Source organism: Copadichromis virginalis, linkage group LG6 (assembly GCF_057382275.1).
Source record: "Copadichromis virginalis isolate Kocher_CV1m ecotype Utaka linkage group LG6, C_Virginalis_male_GT1.1, whole genome shotgun sequence".
Taxonomy (NCBI): domain Eukaryota; kingdom Metazoa; phylum Chordata; class Actinopteri; order Cichliformes; family Cichlidae; genus Copadichromis; species Copadichromis virginalis.
The window spans coordinates 27,747,196-27,763,183 of NC_140623.1; the positions used below are offsets into that span (position 1 = coordinate 27,747,196).

Sequence of the window (15,988 nt, forward strand, 5' to 3'; positions counted from 1 at the left end):
AAAAACTTCCACTGACAGTTTCGATTGAAGCGGAAAACCTCTTTTCTGTAATGGAAGAAGGTTTTGGGGGAAGATGGGTTTTCCCTTTTTGTAATATCCTCAGAGCCATGCTTGGCACCGACGCCCTCTGGACTGGAGGATCTTGGCTCGGAGCAGACAATGGGGCTTCAAGTGAGTCATAGCAAGTAGAAGAAAAGATCAGAGAAACCATAAAGCTTTGTCATGCTGCTGATTAGCTGGAACTGTTAATTTCATTCTCTTGTTAACAACAAATGTTACAGGGAAGTTTTAGGGATCGCAAGCTTTTGAATTTAATGGAACACCGCGCTAAAAGTGGCCGAGCGGCAGCTCACCATTAACCCTCTTAGCTGTGAAGAGCAGCAAAGAGTGCGAGGAGTAAAATGGCCACCTTCTCATTTCGCCCGCTGAAGTGCTTGGACTGATAAAACACTCACTGCTGCGGGTTTGTTTGGTGAGAATTGGCTGCGGAGCCACTTCTTTGGCAAATGATCTTCCTGCCAAAACAAACAGCCGCTTTTCTTCACCCCTTATCCACATATGCACACAAACACACACATTTTACTTGCTGACTCCACACAATGGCATGACTGTATCTGCAGCACCAAACAGACATCTGCCAATCGCCCTGCGGACCTCATTGTTACTCAACACCGGGGCACACAAACGCTGAGCCGAGTTCAGTCTCCAACAGATTTTTGCACTGCAACGAGAAAGTTGCCAATGAGGTCTGCCAACGTGCATCGCTGACCCCGAATAGCCAGAAAACAACTGGAACCTGATGTGCCCCCGGACTGTGGTGGGTAAGACAGAGAGAAGACAAGAGAAAAGGAAAGGAGGCTGAACTTGAACTCAGCTCAGGCAGCAAAGCACCTCTCAGCTACGAGGACTGCATTCCTCTGCATACTACACAAACATCGGCACTGTATCTGCACTTGCATATTCAAACAGAATGACAAAAATAAACAGCTGACGATGAAGCATGGCTGCTGATTGAAGTCATGGCTCAGTACCTGCAAGCAGTTACGCATACCCTATAGAAGACTAACAGAAGGGAATAATATGGCCAGGTGCATTTGTGTGCCACATTTGTGTTTACAGTTATAATCCAGCAAGTCTAAAGATCTCATATGGCTATGTGTACAAAAGACACACCTCCTTCTCTTATTTCTCTTATCGCTAAAACCTGGGAGGCATGTGCAGAGTTTATTTTGACCTTTCTGTCTTCCTACAGCATGATCTGACTGCTGTGTGCAGCAAAGCCTTGGCTTTTTGTTTGTTTGTTTGTTTCATTTACCACTGCAGCATGCCGTTTCCAGATCTCTTCAAAAAGTGGCAACTGAAATGTATTTCTTCAAGAGTTTATTTATCGATGCTGGAATTCATAAGTGGATCTTTCACATCACTCAGTCACTGCGAACTGAGTCATAGAAGCTATTCATAAATCGAGCTAGTGATTTACTTCCACCACTCAAAACGTAAGGAATGTCTTAGCTAGTAGAGACAGTAATAATGTGTAACTCAGTCACTGGGAAACATTTGTGGCTCCATCTAATAAAAAGCAATCACTGGTGCCAACAGGTCACTGTAGTACCAGCATAACCATGAAACATTTCCATGGTATGCATTAAAAGTAGCTGCCAATTTTATGTGTGACTGTAATACTTTTTATATGTACATTCACAGAGGGATATTTCGTGTGGGTCTCAGAGTGAACAGTATTCAAATGATTTAAACTGGATTAGCGGACAGCTGATGTTTCGGGGCCTCCGGTATACCCAGCGGATAGCAGGCCAAGAGTTCCTGTTCGATGTGCCAATCACTGGTCATGAAAGCAGATGCATTTTTAAAAAGAGAAACTGTTGTCAGGCAGCAGATGACAGGTTCAAAATTGCATTTCGGCTAGTGTGTTCCCCGTTTTGCTTCCCCCTACACAGCCTGCAGACCTGCAAGCAAGCGAAGCCCACTCAAACATCACAAGTCAACCAATGGAATCCAAAAAGGGTCCGCTACCAAAACTTTTGTGCTGTCTTAAAACCTGGTTTCAAAGAGCAGAGGTGGGTGTTACACAATTAGTGACATTTTTACTTGTGTTTAACCCATTGTCCCAATTTTTCCCAGTGAACATTGTGAATATGTTCTTACTTTCTTTGTAGAAAAAATGAGTAGTGTGAGAAATAATACTTTTTCTTCAGCATCTCCGCTGCCTGTTCCTACCCCAGCTCAACCTGTTATTTTACAAAGATCTCTGTTCAAAACTGTCTTATCAGTTTGCTTTCATTAATCAAGACCAGAACGCTATCATCCACCCATTAAAAACAGAAAAACAGCTTGTCGCCTCTCTTCTCAGTAGTTACAGGCTAATCTTAAAATTACCTTTTATTGCTAACATTTTGGAGAATGTCATAGCTAAGTGGTTTGGACAAAAAAAGCATCTTGGTAGATTTCAGTCTGGCTTTCATAGACCTCATCAAAACAGCTCTTCTTAGAGTCTCAAACAACCTCTCGATCCGAAGTGGTTCAGGGAAATGTTCTGTTTTGCTGATGTTGTTCTGACCTCTGCCATTGACACTGATGACAATCATGTTATTTGTCATAGGCTGAGATACTGGTCGGTCTCTATCGGCGTTCTCTTTTAGGGCCCTTACTGTTTCTCTTATATCTGTTCGTTCTTTAACACATTTTGAGCACTCAGAAGGACATTTCTTAGCATGGCTATGCAGATGACATTCAGTTATATATCTATTTTAAGCTCCAAGATATTTCTGTTGCACATCAAACTTATGCGAATAGATTCTATTAAAAGTTGTTTAGCTGACAATTTTTGCCAACTTAATGAAGAAAAAACAGAAGTTCCTGTTTGTGCCTATAAGGCTACGTTCACACTGCAGGCGAAAGCGCATCAAATCCGACTTTTTTGACCCTATGCGACCCACATCCGATCATGGTATGACAGTGTGAACAGCACAAATCCGATATTTTCAAATCCGATCTGGGTCTGAATCCGATACATATCTGATGTTTTAGAAAGCGACTGCTGTTTGAACTGTCATGTCGCATTAAATCCGTCTTTTACGTCACTGACACAAGACAGACGCCAATTATCAGCCCTGGCCATCCAGTGTAGATGTCAGTGAAACTGCTGGGAAGACAACGTTGGAGAAATGTGAACATTTTATTTGTACTGTATAATCTGCAGATTCTGACAGAAATCTGCAACTATCCTTTGAAGCACCGCTCCTCTCTAAAACAGCAGTAGAGATAATTATTAGGCCATATGTAAGTAACAAAATAACTTTATAACTTAAAGAAAAATTGGGAAATGGAAAGTCTGAAACAAGTCTTTATATTAAGGGCCATCAGTCAAACAATACTGGTTGGTCTGGGTCTAAACAGAGCGTGCTGTGTGTGATGTCTTCTTTTGCGCATGCGGGCCGCTTTGAGCGTTCACACTAGAGCGCGTTTGCTGTCACATTTTATTTGTAGTGTGAACAAGCAGACAAAAAAATCGGATTTGATAAAAGAAATCGGAATTGAGCATTAAGACCTGCAGTGTGAACGTAGCCTAAGAGATTTGTGCCTACGGTTATGGAAACTCGGCTCGCCTTGCCACTTTTGCCAAATTTTCTATCAGGAATGTTTGTGTAACTTCTGACTCCGCTTTCACTTTGGTTGCTCGCGTTAAATCTCTGGGTTGCTCTTGTTTTTAATCACTTAAGTTGGCAAGGACAAGGACTGGCGTACATCAGTGGAAGTTTTTACCCATACATCCCCAGCAGGTCCCTCTCCAGCAATCTCTCCATCTGAGCCTGAAATCTGTGAACATTGGGGTATCTTTTAAAAGGCAGCTAAAAACTTACCTTCTGTTCAGAATTTTTGTTTGCAAGCAGAAGCCAATCAGAAGAAAGCTGGCTTAAAGCAGTGGTTCTCAAATGGTGGGGTGTTGAATCACTGCAGGTGGGACTCAAACAACCAGGTGAAAAATATGGGTTAAAATAAGGGTTATTTTTAGAGAAAATAAAGGGTTTGCTTATGTTAATCTCCTGACCTTTAAGTAAAAGTCAGCTTGAATCCTTCTTTGCACTGTTAATGATTGAGTGTGGGGTGTGAACATTTTTTGCCTTCTGAAATGGGGCGTGCCAGAAAAAGTTTTGGAACATCTGGCTTAAAGAACGGGGAAGTGCACTAAAATGGCTTATTTCAGTCAGAGTGACGGAGAGGCTCCACAGAGGCCCAGTATAACATAAATAAGGATTATTTTGAACTGTGAATCTTGCAAAGCTACTCTAGCAGACTCCCACATAGAAAAATGTACTTAGAAATGAGTAAAGGTCCCCTTCTAGGTGGTTTTCTAACAAAGTGCTGAACAGTTTCTCTAAGAAAAGAACATTTTTATGTTTATTAGAGGAAAATGCTTAGCATAGATGACATTAATTATGTGTACACTGTTCCTGTACTGTACTGTACTTCAGTGAAGTTCAAGAATAAAAAATTTAAAGCTGGAAAAGACCATAATAGGTGTGCTTTACTCTTTCAAGTAAGAAATGACCGTGAGAGATATGTGATAGATGATTATATTAATCTCTGTGTAGTCCAACCATAGCCAGTGTCACAAGCTCTGGCTACGGCAGTGCTGCAGGCATCTACAAAGAGAAGGCCTGCTCCAGTTTTTTCTCCCTGTCTCCCTTTTGTCTGCAGTGTTTGCTCTGGATTTGAGTGGTTCTTCTGGCGTTGGAGTGCTGTCGGCCCACGCCCTATAATGCCAACCTCTGTTAGAGAAAGATCTGGGTCTGTGCCACCACCGGTAAGATGAGGCCTATGCTAGTGTTATGGGCGTGCCAATTTCACCTGTTGAGTCATGCCACTATCGTATATTCATCGCCAGCCTATTTGCTGCGTGTGCAAAAATTAATTGCTCGTAGTTTTTGCACACCAAACGGTTTGGTGTGGCAGGTGCAGGCATCACATATGCATGTATAAAACAGATGTGGGTGCATTTGCTCACAGTCATTCAGACTTTCTGCTGACTCCCTGTCATGGAGTCGTCTGTTAACACCCAGTTCACCAACATTCATATCCGAGGACTTAAGCTGTTGAATCGCAGGCAGATGAAGAGAAGCCACGGTGCATGCTGCGCCGCTACCCCTGTTACCTATATTTATTCTCTGTCTCGTCATCACTCTGCACAACTCTGTCGTCCACAGGCTTGCTGTTGTGGCACATTTATCTCTGTAAAGATGGGTTCACATAACCATGAAAGAGCTACTTTTTTGTAAGCCGAGCTGGACAGAAAGAAAAGAAGCAACGAGACTTAAAACATCTCCCTCTGTTCACTGTGCACTACCGATACATATTCATAAAGCAGTTCTTCTCCTTTTGTAAAGTTTCTTTGATAAAATATTTTGACAGTGTTGCCTAATTTGGAGCAAGAGCAGAGGCCTGCACTGACTTGCTGTAATCTAAAACCCAAATACAAGACGATAGTTACTGAAGTAAATCTTCCGTTTCAAAATACCTCAATATTTAACATCGATCATACTTCTCATTCTAGACTTTACGCCCGAATCTGTCTGGTCTCCGACAATGTTTCTACCGTAGCTACTCCGACGTGTCAGGTCAAACGCAAGCTCTGTAAGCAGACGTGTTCTTGGATACCCAGAACGACCTTTAAGAGTACAAAACGTGGTTATCAGAAGGGTCATTATGGCCACTGCTGAAATTCAAATGCCTTTGGTCGATAATGATGCAGTATTTCCAACATACGCTCGTCAGTCACTCGAGAGCTGAGACATTTGGGGAAAATTTGTGTGACTCAACGCAACTGGAGTAGGTTCAGCTTTGGTAAATAATTCATTTATCATAATTTGTGCCTTATGACGTGTCAAATTACACCAAAGTGGAACGGACCTGGCTTTGATGACAGAATCTAAAAAGCTCATCCCTTGTGAATTTGACCTCAGGCTCACCCGGATTCCCCCCCACCTTCCCTCTGTTCTCGGCTGGTAAAAGAAACGCTGCCTGGTGTTGAGCTGGTGCCTCAGGGACTGATGGCGGCTGAGCAGCAGCCATGAGGGAAGCACACTGTCAGTCCTGTGATAGCCGTATGAGATTCCACATGCTCTGATGAGTAATTCCTCCCTCCCCTCTCCATCACCATGTGGTTCGTGGCCCTGAGTCATCGTCCACACTTTCCCTCACTCCCTATCCTCTTGTCTGTCTCTCTCTCTCGACGTGAAGAGGTCTCTTCCTTCAGCGACCGTCCCACAGGGAAACTCAACAGAATAGCCTCCCTCAGATGACTCACTCGCCAACATCGAGAGCTCCACACCATCCACTCTCCAGCCATGACAGCCCACCACACCACACCCAGGCCTGGATCCCATGTCCTCCACGGCCCGCTTGCCTCTATTAGTGCGTGTCTTCTTGCCTGTCCTTTTCTGTTTTTCTGTCTGCCTGGTAGCCATTTTCTGTGTCTCTCTGCATAGCTGCTGTCTTGTCAAGATGCTTCATTGTTTACCTGTCTTTACACTCCCATCTGTCTGCCTGTATTTCTACCAGCCTGTACTGTACATCGTCATATTCTGAAATTGTTTTTGATATGGCTTCATGCTTGTCAGCTTGACGTATTTGTCAGACTACCTGCCTGCCTGCCGCTCAGTCTCTATATCTCAGTATGTCCCCTGATACTCCAATGCAATGTCAAAACACAGAAGGACACCCAGCGTCGACTTCCCGTCTGCATATTAAACTATAAAGACTGGCACGACTGTAATGGTAATATTATTCAAGTCTGCCGAAGAGAAGCGTTGGATTTGTTAGTAAATAGATGCTTTTGATTTTGCTTGTGCAGTTCTCAGACAGTTGTGCATCCACAGACATGCAGTGAAACTTTTGACAAAGGTTACTGCACAACTGCAGATGGTATCCTTGATTTCACGCGTTCTGCACTTCAAAACATATTGTGATTTCTATGGCTGTTTGAACTGAGGTGAAAAATCTCTGAATGTGACCCGTTGGCATGCACTTAATTGCGCCTCGGCCCTGCAGTGTGACAAGTTGCTCACGGGAAGCTGTTCAAAGATCCTCTACATGCTGCAACAGGAGATTTGTTGACCATTGCAAGAGCAATAAGGATTTTTAGGGGCATTATGACTGGGTTAATAAAACACAGCTGCCCCTAAAAGTCCCTCACTTTTCTTGCTGCCTTTTCTTTCTCTCTCCCTCCCTCCCTCCCTATCTTTGTGTCTCATTCCAAACTTTTGAGATCAAACTACTAGTACATTCGCTGGCTTTTTCAAATGCGATTTGGTGCATGACTCCGGTATCTGTTCAGCCCTGGCTAAAGAAATGAAACAACCTGAAGTGACCACCGTGTCTGGAGTTTGACCTTTTAAAGGGGCTGGGTCATATATTTCACGAAACTGAGCATGTTTTCCAGTATTTATGAATTGTATATTTATAATGGCAGAGTTTTATTGGGATTTGCAGTGACGTTTTTAAAAGGGAGTTGAATGAGTTCAGAGCAGAATTTCCGAGAAGGAGGCCTCCCTGTGTTCATTACAAGTTCAGCTTTCACAGAAAGCATAAACACAATCCGAGGCCGTCACCTTACACAGAGTTTTCTATATGATGCACACGATAACATACACACGCGCTGACTTATGTTCGGAGAGCAGTGAACCCAGTGACCCAGAGCAGAAAACAACCTGGGAATTGTAGGAAAAGTCTATTTAAAGTAAGTCTACAACCCTGCCAACAAATGTTGAGGAGAGAATATGAGACAGCCGTGGTGGAAAAAAAAAGATGTAAGCAACACTGTGCAGCAAGTGGTGAGATGAGTCCGATTGGACCTTTTAAACAATGTGAAATGCCACTGAGAGAGGCTTGGCAGGCGGCAGCAGCCAGCACTGTTTAATATCACAATTTTAATCAGCACACTTGGTGACTATCCCAGAGCTCTCCGTAGCCATGCTGCTTATTCAAACCAGGCTCGTTCCACCAAGCCTCCCTTACTAGGCCCTCGGCTCTCATACTCACACTGGCTTGTACTCTCCTGCAGCATATATGGAGAGCTCTTGGCTGGAGTGGTTTTATCTGTTTTCTGTGATGTGTCATTGCACTGTAGTGTGCTACGTTGGAGGGAATCTATGATGATAGTTGAGCGCATCTCAGCGAATCTTAGGTGGACTAGACACATTTAATGTGTTCTCCGATTGGATTTTAAATGTACTTTATAGCTATCTGATAAGAGCGTGAAATAGTTCTATATGTAACGCTGCCAATTAGCATTAGGATGCCACAATGAATTTCATTAGAACGCCCAGAGGTTTGCAAGGTGTCAACTTTCCAGTAACTTCAGTCCACAGCTACTTATTATAGACGCAACGAGTAATGGCAGGCTTGTAAACACAAATGGCCCGCCACTGATCTGTTATACGCAGCCTACAAAACAACTCAGGTTCAAGTATTAAGAGTTTAATAAATAACAGTGACAAAAAAGATCAGCGTAACGACATCCCACCTACTGTGATGTCAGCAGAGTTTGCTCCATTTACAGGACACTTTTAAGTGTGTGTTAATAATCATGGAGGTCTTGTTTTTAAAAAAAAAAAAAAAATCCCATTATTCAGCAAATGTCTTACCTACGTGTCGCTTGCAGCACAGAGATGCCACCACTGCCCTCGGCTCTATTAATTACATAAAGCATCTAGTGTCAGGATGCTAAATTCATTAGTGAGGTATGTACGGCATGCTAGGGTCAGGACAGATATAGAAACAGGCCTCCAAAACAACTTCTTCACCATTTGACACACTTGTTCGACATAATAGAGGAGGCCACTTTAAGATTTTTGACAGCTCTGCCTGTTTTATTGAGATGCGTTTATGTAGAGCTTGAGCTTCAAGTTTCAACAGTAAATTCTGACTTGAGTGCTCATCTGCATTTATTAGTGCTTTGACTGTTGCTATACACCTACTTTCTTTTCTTTTGAGGGGGGGGGGGGGGGGTTAAACAAAAACTAATTTGGCCCATTTTGGAAGAAAAAAACGATGGGAAATGTAATTTGTTTTCAAAATAATTACTCACGAATTGTACAGCTACATGAGAACAGTGGGGGGGATATCAGAGGGTTTTTTGTCTTGTTTTTTACTCCAAATTCTTCATTGTATAAATCGGAAACAACGTCTGCTCTCGGTTTCTGGGTACACTTGACACGCACTCTTCTGTATGTAAAAAGTTTAAGCTTGACTATTCAAACACCTTTTCGCCAATAATTAAACAGTGACGTTCACTGTTTGATCTATAGATATATTCAAATCGTTATTTTCACATAACATGACATGTTTTTTTCTTTACTTTTTAAAATACATTCGTGTAATTTTCTTGTCCATAAACTTTTAAAATTTAACTAATGTTCGCGTAATTTTGCCTGGAGTTTATATGTGTAGGGATTTCATTTATGGTCACGTTATGTTAGTGTATTTTTTTCCCTCAGTTTCGCCATAACATTTGCACTAATTATTCTGGGTAACTTTAAGCTATGTGTCTGCTTGCAACACAAAGGGTTTACCTCTGCTTTAAAATGCTGTCTGTTCCCTAAGGTTTTTTCTTTTCTTTAATAATAGATACATAGCCGAGGTGTATTGTCTATGACTTGGGGGGTCACATGAGCCAGAAACTGGGACTTTGTAGGCCAGTTGAATGAAATGAGGACTCACCTTGCCCGCAAAGACCCAGCCTCTGACACACTATCATCAGTCCCGTCGCCGGGGACTGCATGAGGAGGAAACTCCAGAGGTTTACATACTGAAATATCTCTCGACTGCACGATTTCACTTTCAGAGCAAATAAGAGAAGATTTAATCTGCGCCTGTTCATACATACCCTCTAATCTGCTGCCTGTCGGTGTTCGAAGAAGTAGGCGACACCGTCGGATTGTAGTTACCTGTGTACCGGGCAGGTGTTCGCATCCCATAGCCCATATGGAGACCTCTTCACGTAATACGCGCCGACTGTCTGGTGGGTTTGTCTGGCTGCCTGGAGGAGATCGCGTCTGCATGCGAAGTTGAACTTCACCGTCCATCCACCACCAGCACCACCGCCGCCCAAGTAATATGTGATCACTTGGTGTTGCACGCATCCCAAATTGAGCAAGATTATCCTTTTGGGGGGGTGGGGGCCGGGAACTGTCTTATGGAATAAGTCGGACAGTCCCCCTGGTCCATCTTTTTTCCTGTCTGTCCAAAGAGAAAAAACATGCAGACGCAACAGTGTCGAGCCTTGTGCCAGTCTCCCACCTCCCGCCCTCCCTCCCTTCCTTCAAGAAAAAAACGAGAGAGAGAGGGAGAGACAGCTTTTGCGTTTCCCAGCGAGAGATCCCCCCGTGCGCACCCAGCCACTCACCCAATATCCATTCTGGAATGGGGGGCGGGAGAAAAAGGCACCCTGCTTGCGCCGCTGCTGCTGCCGCCGTGCTGCAGCTTTTCTAGAGCAGGATATTCCCAAACAGCTGGAAAGAGCTGATATATGGTGCTGCGCCCTCGTGTTGGGCCCTCCCCAAAATGGACCGGTACTAAGTGCTAACCTGGTTATTTTCAGCGCGTCACTGGCTCGTTTCCAATTATAGGTTTCCGACAGCGGCACAGCAAAGTGACCCCGTAGTCTTTACTACACTGCCCGAGGACCTGAAAACGATCGAGCACCACATACAGAGTAAAAACCCGAGCATGTGCGTTTGCTTCTGAACTGCACACATTCCTGCGGTGCGTTGGCTTGCCCGTCCACATGCGCCACAGAGGCCCCCGCGCTCAGCTGCGGTGTCCGGCGGCTCCGCGGCGGCTCGTCTGCGCCTCTCTCAAGGTGTTCCCCTTTTACCGATGCTGTGCGGGAGGCTATATACATCCCAGGTTCATCACACCTCTCCCGTTACCTCCCCGACCGGCAACGCGTTAGTGTGCCGCGACACCTGCTGGCTGCAGCGTGACGTGACACTTCATCGTTCTGTGTATGTTTCAAATGTAACCTGTATTGTTTCACGCAGATCACCGATCACGTGTCGCTCCCCAGCAGGTGGTAATTACGGCGTGACAGCTGGATTCAGTCCGTGGCTCCGTTAAGTATTTTCAGTGAGATCATGACGGGTGTGTGTTTAGTTATAGTGCTCTGTGGGCCATTATTCCAGCCTCTCTGACTTCATTTACTCACTCTGGTCAAATATCTGTTGGTATTCTCTTCAGTTCATCTCATGTTTTTTGCGTCTTTTGCTTCTGTTTGTTCTTTCGTTTTCAGCTCTTTTGCAGTTAGTTATATTCGTTTATTTCGTTATATTTTTACTATATTGTTTGATTATTCTCTCAGCAACATTTCATTCTCCTTTGATCTTTTACATTTTGTTCTACATTACTTACACAGTCTATATTACATATCACATCTATTTGACGTGTGATAGGCCTACTATATTCTATATCTCTGACATCTATTATATTTTCAATAAATTGTATATAAATATTGTATTTTCTATTACATTCAAGTTTTTTGCATAATGTGAAGGAGTACTGTCTTCATTTTGTTTTGATGACAGTAAAGAATACTGAATCTAGTTTCTGAGGTTCAGAGGTTAAGGTTTGGTATTATCATCGGTGCCTGATCAGAATACATGAACACTAAAACATTAAATTATAATCCAGTGCTAAAATGTTTATTTTTAGTTGAAATATGGTTTCATTAGTGCCATGGATTGCATGAGAAGTGGACAGGACGCGAGGAAAAGGGTTAATAAGATGTTGGAGCAGCTCGGTGAGGGTCAAGAGGTCACTGGACAACCAGCTCTCCATCACAGACAAACTACCTCCCCCTCTCCTACTGCACAATACGGAGCGGGACACACTTCTCCCTCAAACTTCTTCAATCCCACTACCATAATGAATGTTCTGGGAAGTCATTCCTACCCTTCCCTTTTAAACTTTACAGCAGCTCTCCTTTTTGTGGTGACAGGTGATCACACCTGTCCACACACACATACCTCTATATCAAACCTCCTTCCTGTTGTTTGTCAGACTTATAGTGTGCATGGTAATGCCATTTGCACTGCTCTTTGCTGGAATTGTCTCTTGCACATTTTCAGTGTTATTTTTTTTTTTATTTAATCCCACTTATACTGAAAATCCTATTCTCTCAATGTTGCATAAAAAACTGCACTCCCTTGCATCATAAGGCCTTTGACGTGTGGCTGTGGTACTTTCAATAATAGTGGTTTTATTGTTAATTTCACTGTTATCATTATTATTATTTATGGTGCTGCTGCTGCTGCTGTAACACACCGAATTTCCTTGTGGAAGTATCTGTCTTTCTTTCCGTTACTACTGATGGCCCCAGATTTTTGGTGAGATGTGTATTAGAGGAAGCCATAATTAAAGGGCAGGAAGTGGGATCAAACAGGCTGCAGCCCTGATGGAGGACTTCCCTTTAAGTACAGCTGCAGCTGTTCTCATGCTGGCTTTGTACATCTGATTTGTCCTTTTTGCCCCTGTGTCGTTTTTAATGATGAGTTTGAATCTTGTGTGAAAGTTTTCAATGTTTGTGCGTGATTGTTCTCTCTGTTCTGATCATTTATTCAGTTCTGTTGAGTTCTACTCGGTCCTGAACTCATGCTCCACTTTTAGTCTTGCTGCTGACGCTCCTGTGTGACGCCCTCACAAGGCATCAGTCAGCTGCTTCACCTCACTTCAAAAGCCCATTGTAATAACACCGGAAATTGGAGGATTTCTTATCAAAATAAACGTATGACCTGACGCTCGGTACTAAAGAAGCTATTATTAATAAGAAAATCAATGATAACTTTAACCCGGTGTATTCAGGTGTTAGAGCCTTTCTCCAATAAATATATCTGTTGCCGTGGCCTCATTCCCTCATTGAGTTTTGCTATTATCGATTTAAATAGATAACTATTTAATTTTAAAGGTTCGGTCCGGAAGCGATGCCTGCGATCGAGGTGGACTTCTCGCCAACCAGCAATGACCGATTTGGTTCCTGACAAGAACACGCAGGTTTGCCACATAAACAAGATAATTCATTACTCCAGAAACAGCAGGACGGATGTTCATCATCGGCCTCATCATCGCTGTAGCATCTGACACTTGTCGGTGAGTTTTGGCTCCGTTTCGGAAACGTCTTCGTCGCGTTAGTGTTACAGCCTGAGCGGTTTGTGCGCAACACAACAACACGTCCCCCCTCAAACTGTGGATTAGGCGTGAGGTTTGCGAGGTTACTGATCCCACAAGGCCAAACGCTGTCATGCTCGTAATGCCAAGAATCCAGTGGGTGCGTGACGTCATCGCGCGTTGGAGTAAGGTTCGCGTTGTTTTCAGTAAAAAGTGCGAAAAAGATACGAAAGTTTAAAAAGGAATATATCAGTAGTTGATCGTTTTTGTGTCAAGAGTTAAAAACTGGGTTAGTTTCATTCGTTAAAAAAGTCGTTATCTGGTTATTTCATTAGCAAAATAAAAAAATATATAATTTAAAGTCATCGCTTTTGTTTCAGTGAAATAAAAATCACGCAGTAAATGTTTAATTTTTAGCTGTGAGTTGGTAGAGTAAATTATGAAAGTGTGTACTTGAGCACAGGGGGTATTTATCTATCAGCATAAAACATGTTGATGGTTCCGACTTAATCCTTAAATTTTTGAGTTTTGTTTTATTTTTGTTTTTATTTTATTTTATTTATTTTTCCAATTTCATTTTAGACTTCATGTTGGGCATATTTTTTTTGTGATTTTCTTCCTTTTTGGAGGTAATAGAGGCAACCCAAACACATGCGATATCAGTGGAAAGCAAGGAGGTAGTAAGATATCTCAAATAAGTCAAAAGATAGAGACCAAGACGAAATGTCCATTACAGAGGACATAAATGAATAGGCTGGTTCTCAGGAGAATATATTAAAGTTCTCTGCAATAATATCGAAAAACAAATTATCATTAATATTATACAATTGTTTATTCTGAAGGTAAAAAGCAAATTGTCTTTATCATTATTAAATTAATTTAAAAAATACAGTAATTGCATGATAATTATTAACGTACCTCAATCGCTTAAACAGAAGAGTTTCACTTGCAGACAGCTATCCATCCATCCATTTTCCTTGTCTTATCCAAGTGGATGTGCATGTCTTCCCACTCCTTTTCAGATACACAAACTAAATCTGAAGGTGTCCTGAATAAATTAAACAAAACAAAATTCAGGGTCTTGGTGTGGCTGGAGCTCACTCCACAGGTAGGTGGTTGTGTTGCAGGCTAAAACATAGACTAGCATTTACACCTTTCTTTCACCTTTATGTCTGTGGACTGTGGGAGGAAGTCCAAGTAGCCAGAAAGATCCCACACAGGCACGTGGAGAAAATGCAAACTCCACACAGAAACCCTCAGATTTTTCAGTAGTTTGGTTTATTTAAAACCTGATTTGTGTGATGTTTTCTGTTCGTGGCTGTAGAGCTTTAACTGTATTTGCCGTTTCACAGGCAGTCATTATGCCCACACATCGCCATCTCCTCGCTGCACCATGTGTCACCCTCTTCTCTTGCTCTCTCTTTAGTGCAGCAGGGGCCAATAAGCAGCGGATGCGGTGGGCGTCCAGCTGCAGGCGGCCCTCTCAATGGTTTCTCCCACCATGAAGGCGCTGGTGGATGCCGTATGGGCGGTGTGGAGCATCGGGGTCTCCATCTATGACTACATCCACACCAGTGCGATGGAGGAGCGCATCCACACCTTGGAGAACGTCATCACCATCCACCAGTTTGTGATTGGGCTGTTGTCTGCTGGCGTGTTGGTACTCTTCACCTACATCTTCTTTAAAAAGCTCTGAAGATGTGTGATGTGGAGGGCTGGGGTTGGCATGTGGGAGGTGATGTAACCAGAATTTTGGGTACATTAGAAATGCTCACAGGAGTCGTGGTTCTCGGTTTTGGTGTTCATGGAAGGTACGTTAGTATAGTTTCAGGTTTTTCTTTGTGTTTTTTGGCGGGGGAACACATACAAGCATATACTGTATTTATTCCTAAAATAAGAAAAGTGGTAGAAATGTGGAAAACACTAAAGATCATCAAGATATTAAGTTCATTTTTAACTGTTTTAAAATGTGGTCCAACTTTTTTTCCTAAACATGTTTTGTAGGTTAAAACGTGCTGAAGTACACGCCTTCTAATAAGCGTCCAACTATTTTTAAAAGGCTACAATAGATTGAAGTTGAAATTCGTCTGTTGATATTCATAAAATGTTAACTTTTTTTTCTTTTAATAGCTAAAATACTGAAATTGTAACAGTTTCCACAAATTTAAGGGTTATAAATCCTTAAAGACCATCATGAGCTGATATGGCTCCCCTTGCACTCTATTGCAGATTTTGCAGACTGAAGCTGCAGAGTAAAATGTACCCCTCACTGCATTAATATTTCTCAGGTTAGCTTCCCCCCACCCCACCCAAATTTTAGAAACAGGAAACCCAAGTAGCTCAACTCCACTTACAGAGAAATTTGCAGCTCTGCTTGTTTTTGTAGTGGGATCATTAAACATACCACTTTCTGCCTTAATTAATATTTTCATTCAATGAAAAGTCAGTTCAGGACAGAGATGATGTAGTTTTGTCTCAAAGATCTTCTACAGAGGACTGTCATTAATTTATCTCAAGCTCCCCCCAAAACTGCCACATGGACCTCATGTTAACAACCTGTAGGGTGTGAAGAGTAAACACCCGCACGCTCTCTGTATTTATCATTTTCAGTTAAACATGCTTTTGTCTAGTGATACAATTTGATACTGTAGGTCTACATGTGTATTTTCTACTAGATTTTAATGTGTAACATGATCTATTTATAAGCTTTTTCCATTAATATTGTTATACCTCATAACTTTCCTACATTGCTGTATAAACTGTAACAATTTAAAGTGTCCTTACACACTGTAAATATATTTTGATGTTGGCA

General features: G+C 42.4%; 2 long non-coding RNA genes across 4 annotated transcripts in view; one reads left to right on the forward strand and one right to left on the reverse strand.

Annotated features, from left to right (window-relative positions):
• The window catches only part of LOC146707977 (uncharacterized), a 39,204-nt gene extending 28,323 nt beyond the window's left edge, over positions 1-10,881 (reverse strand). For 2 of the 3 annotated variants that reach the window (XR_014920901.1, XR_014920899.1), the window contains exon 1: positions 9,902-10,881. This is a non-coding gene — a long non-coding RNA (uncharacterized LOC146707977). The remainder of the gene's footprint in view (positions 1-9,901) is intronic. The other variant, XR_014920900.1, reaches the window with a different exon arrangement.
• A 2,110-nt stretch (positions 10,882-12,991) lies between these two features.
• Positions 12,992-15,988, forward strand: LOC146707978 (uncharacterized). The gene is made up of 2 exons (XR_014920898.1): positions 12,992-13,158; positions 14,603-15,988. It is a non-coding gene; the product is annotated as an uncharacterized LOC146707978 (long non-coding RNA).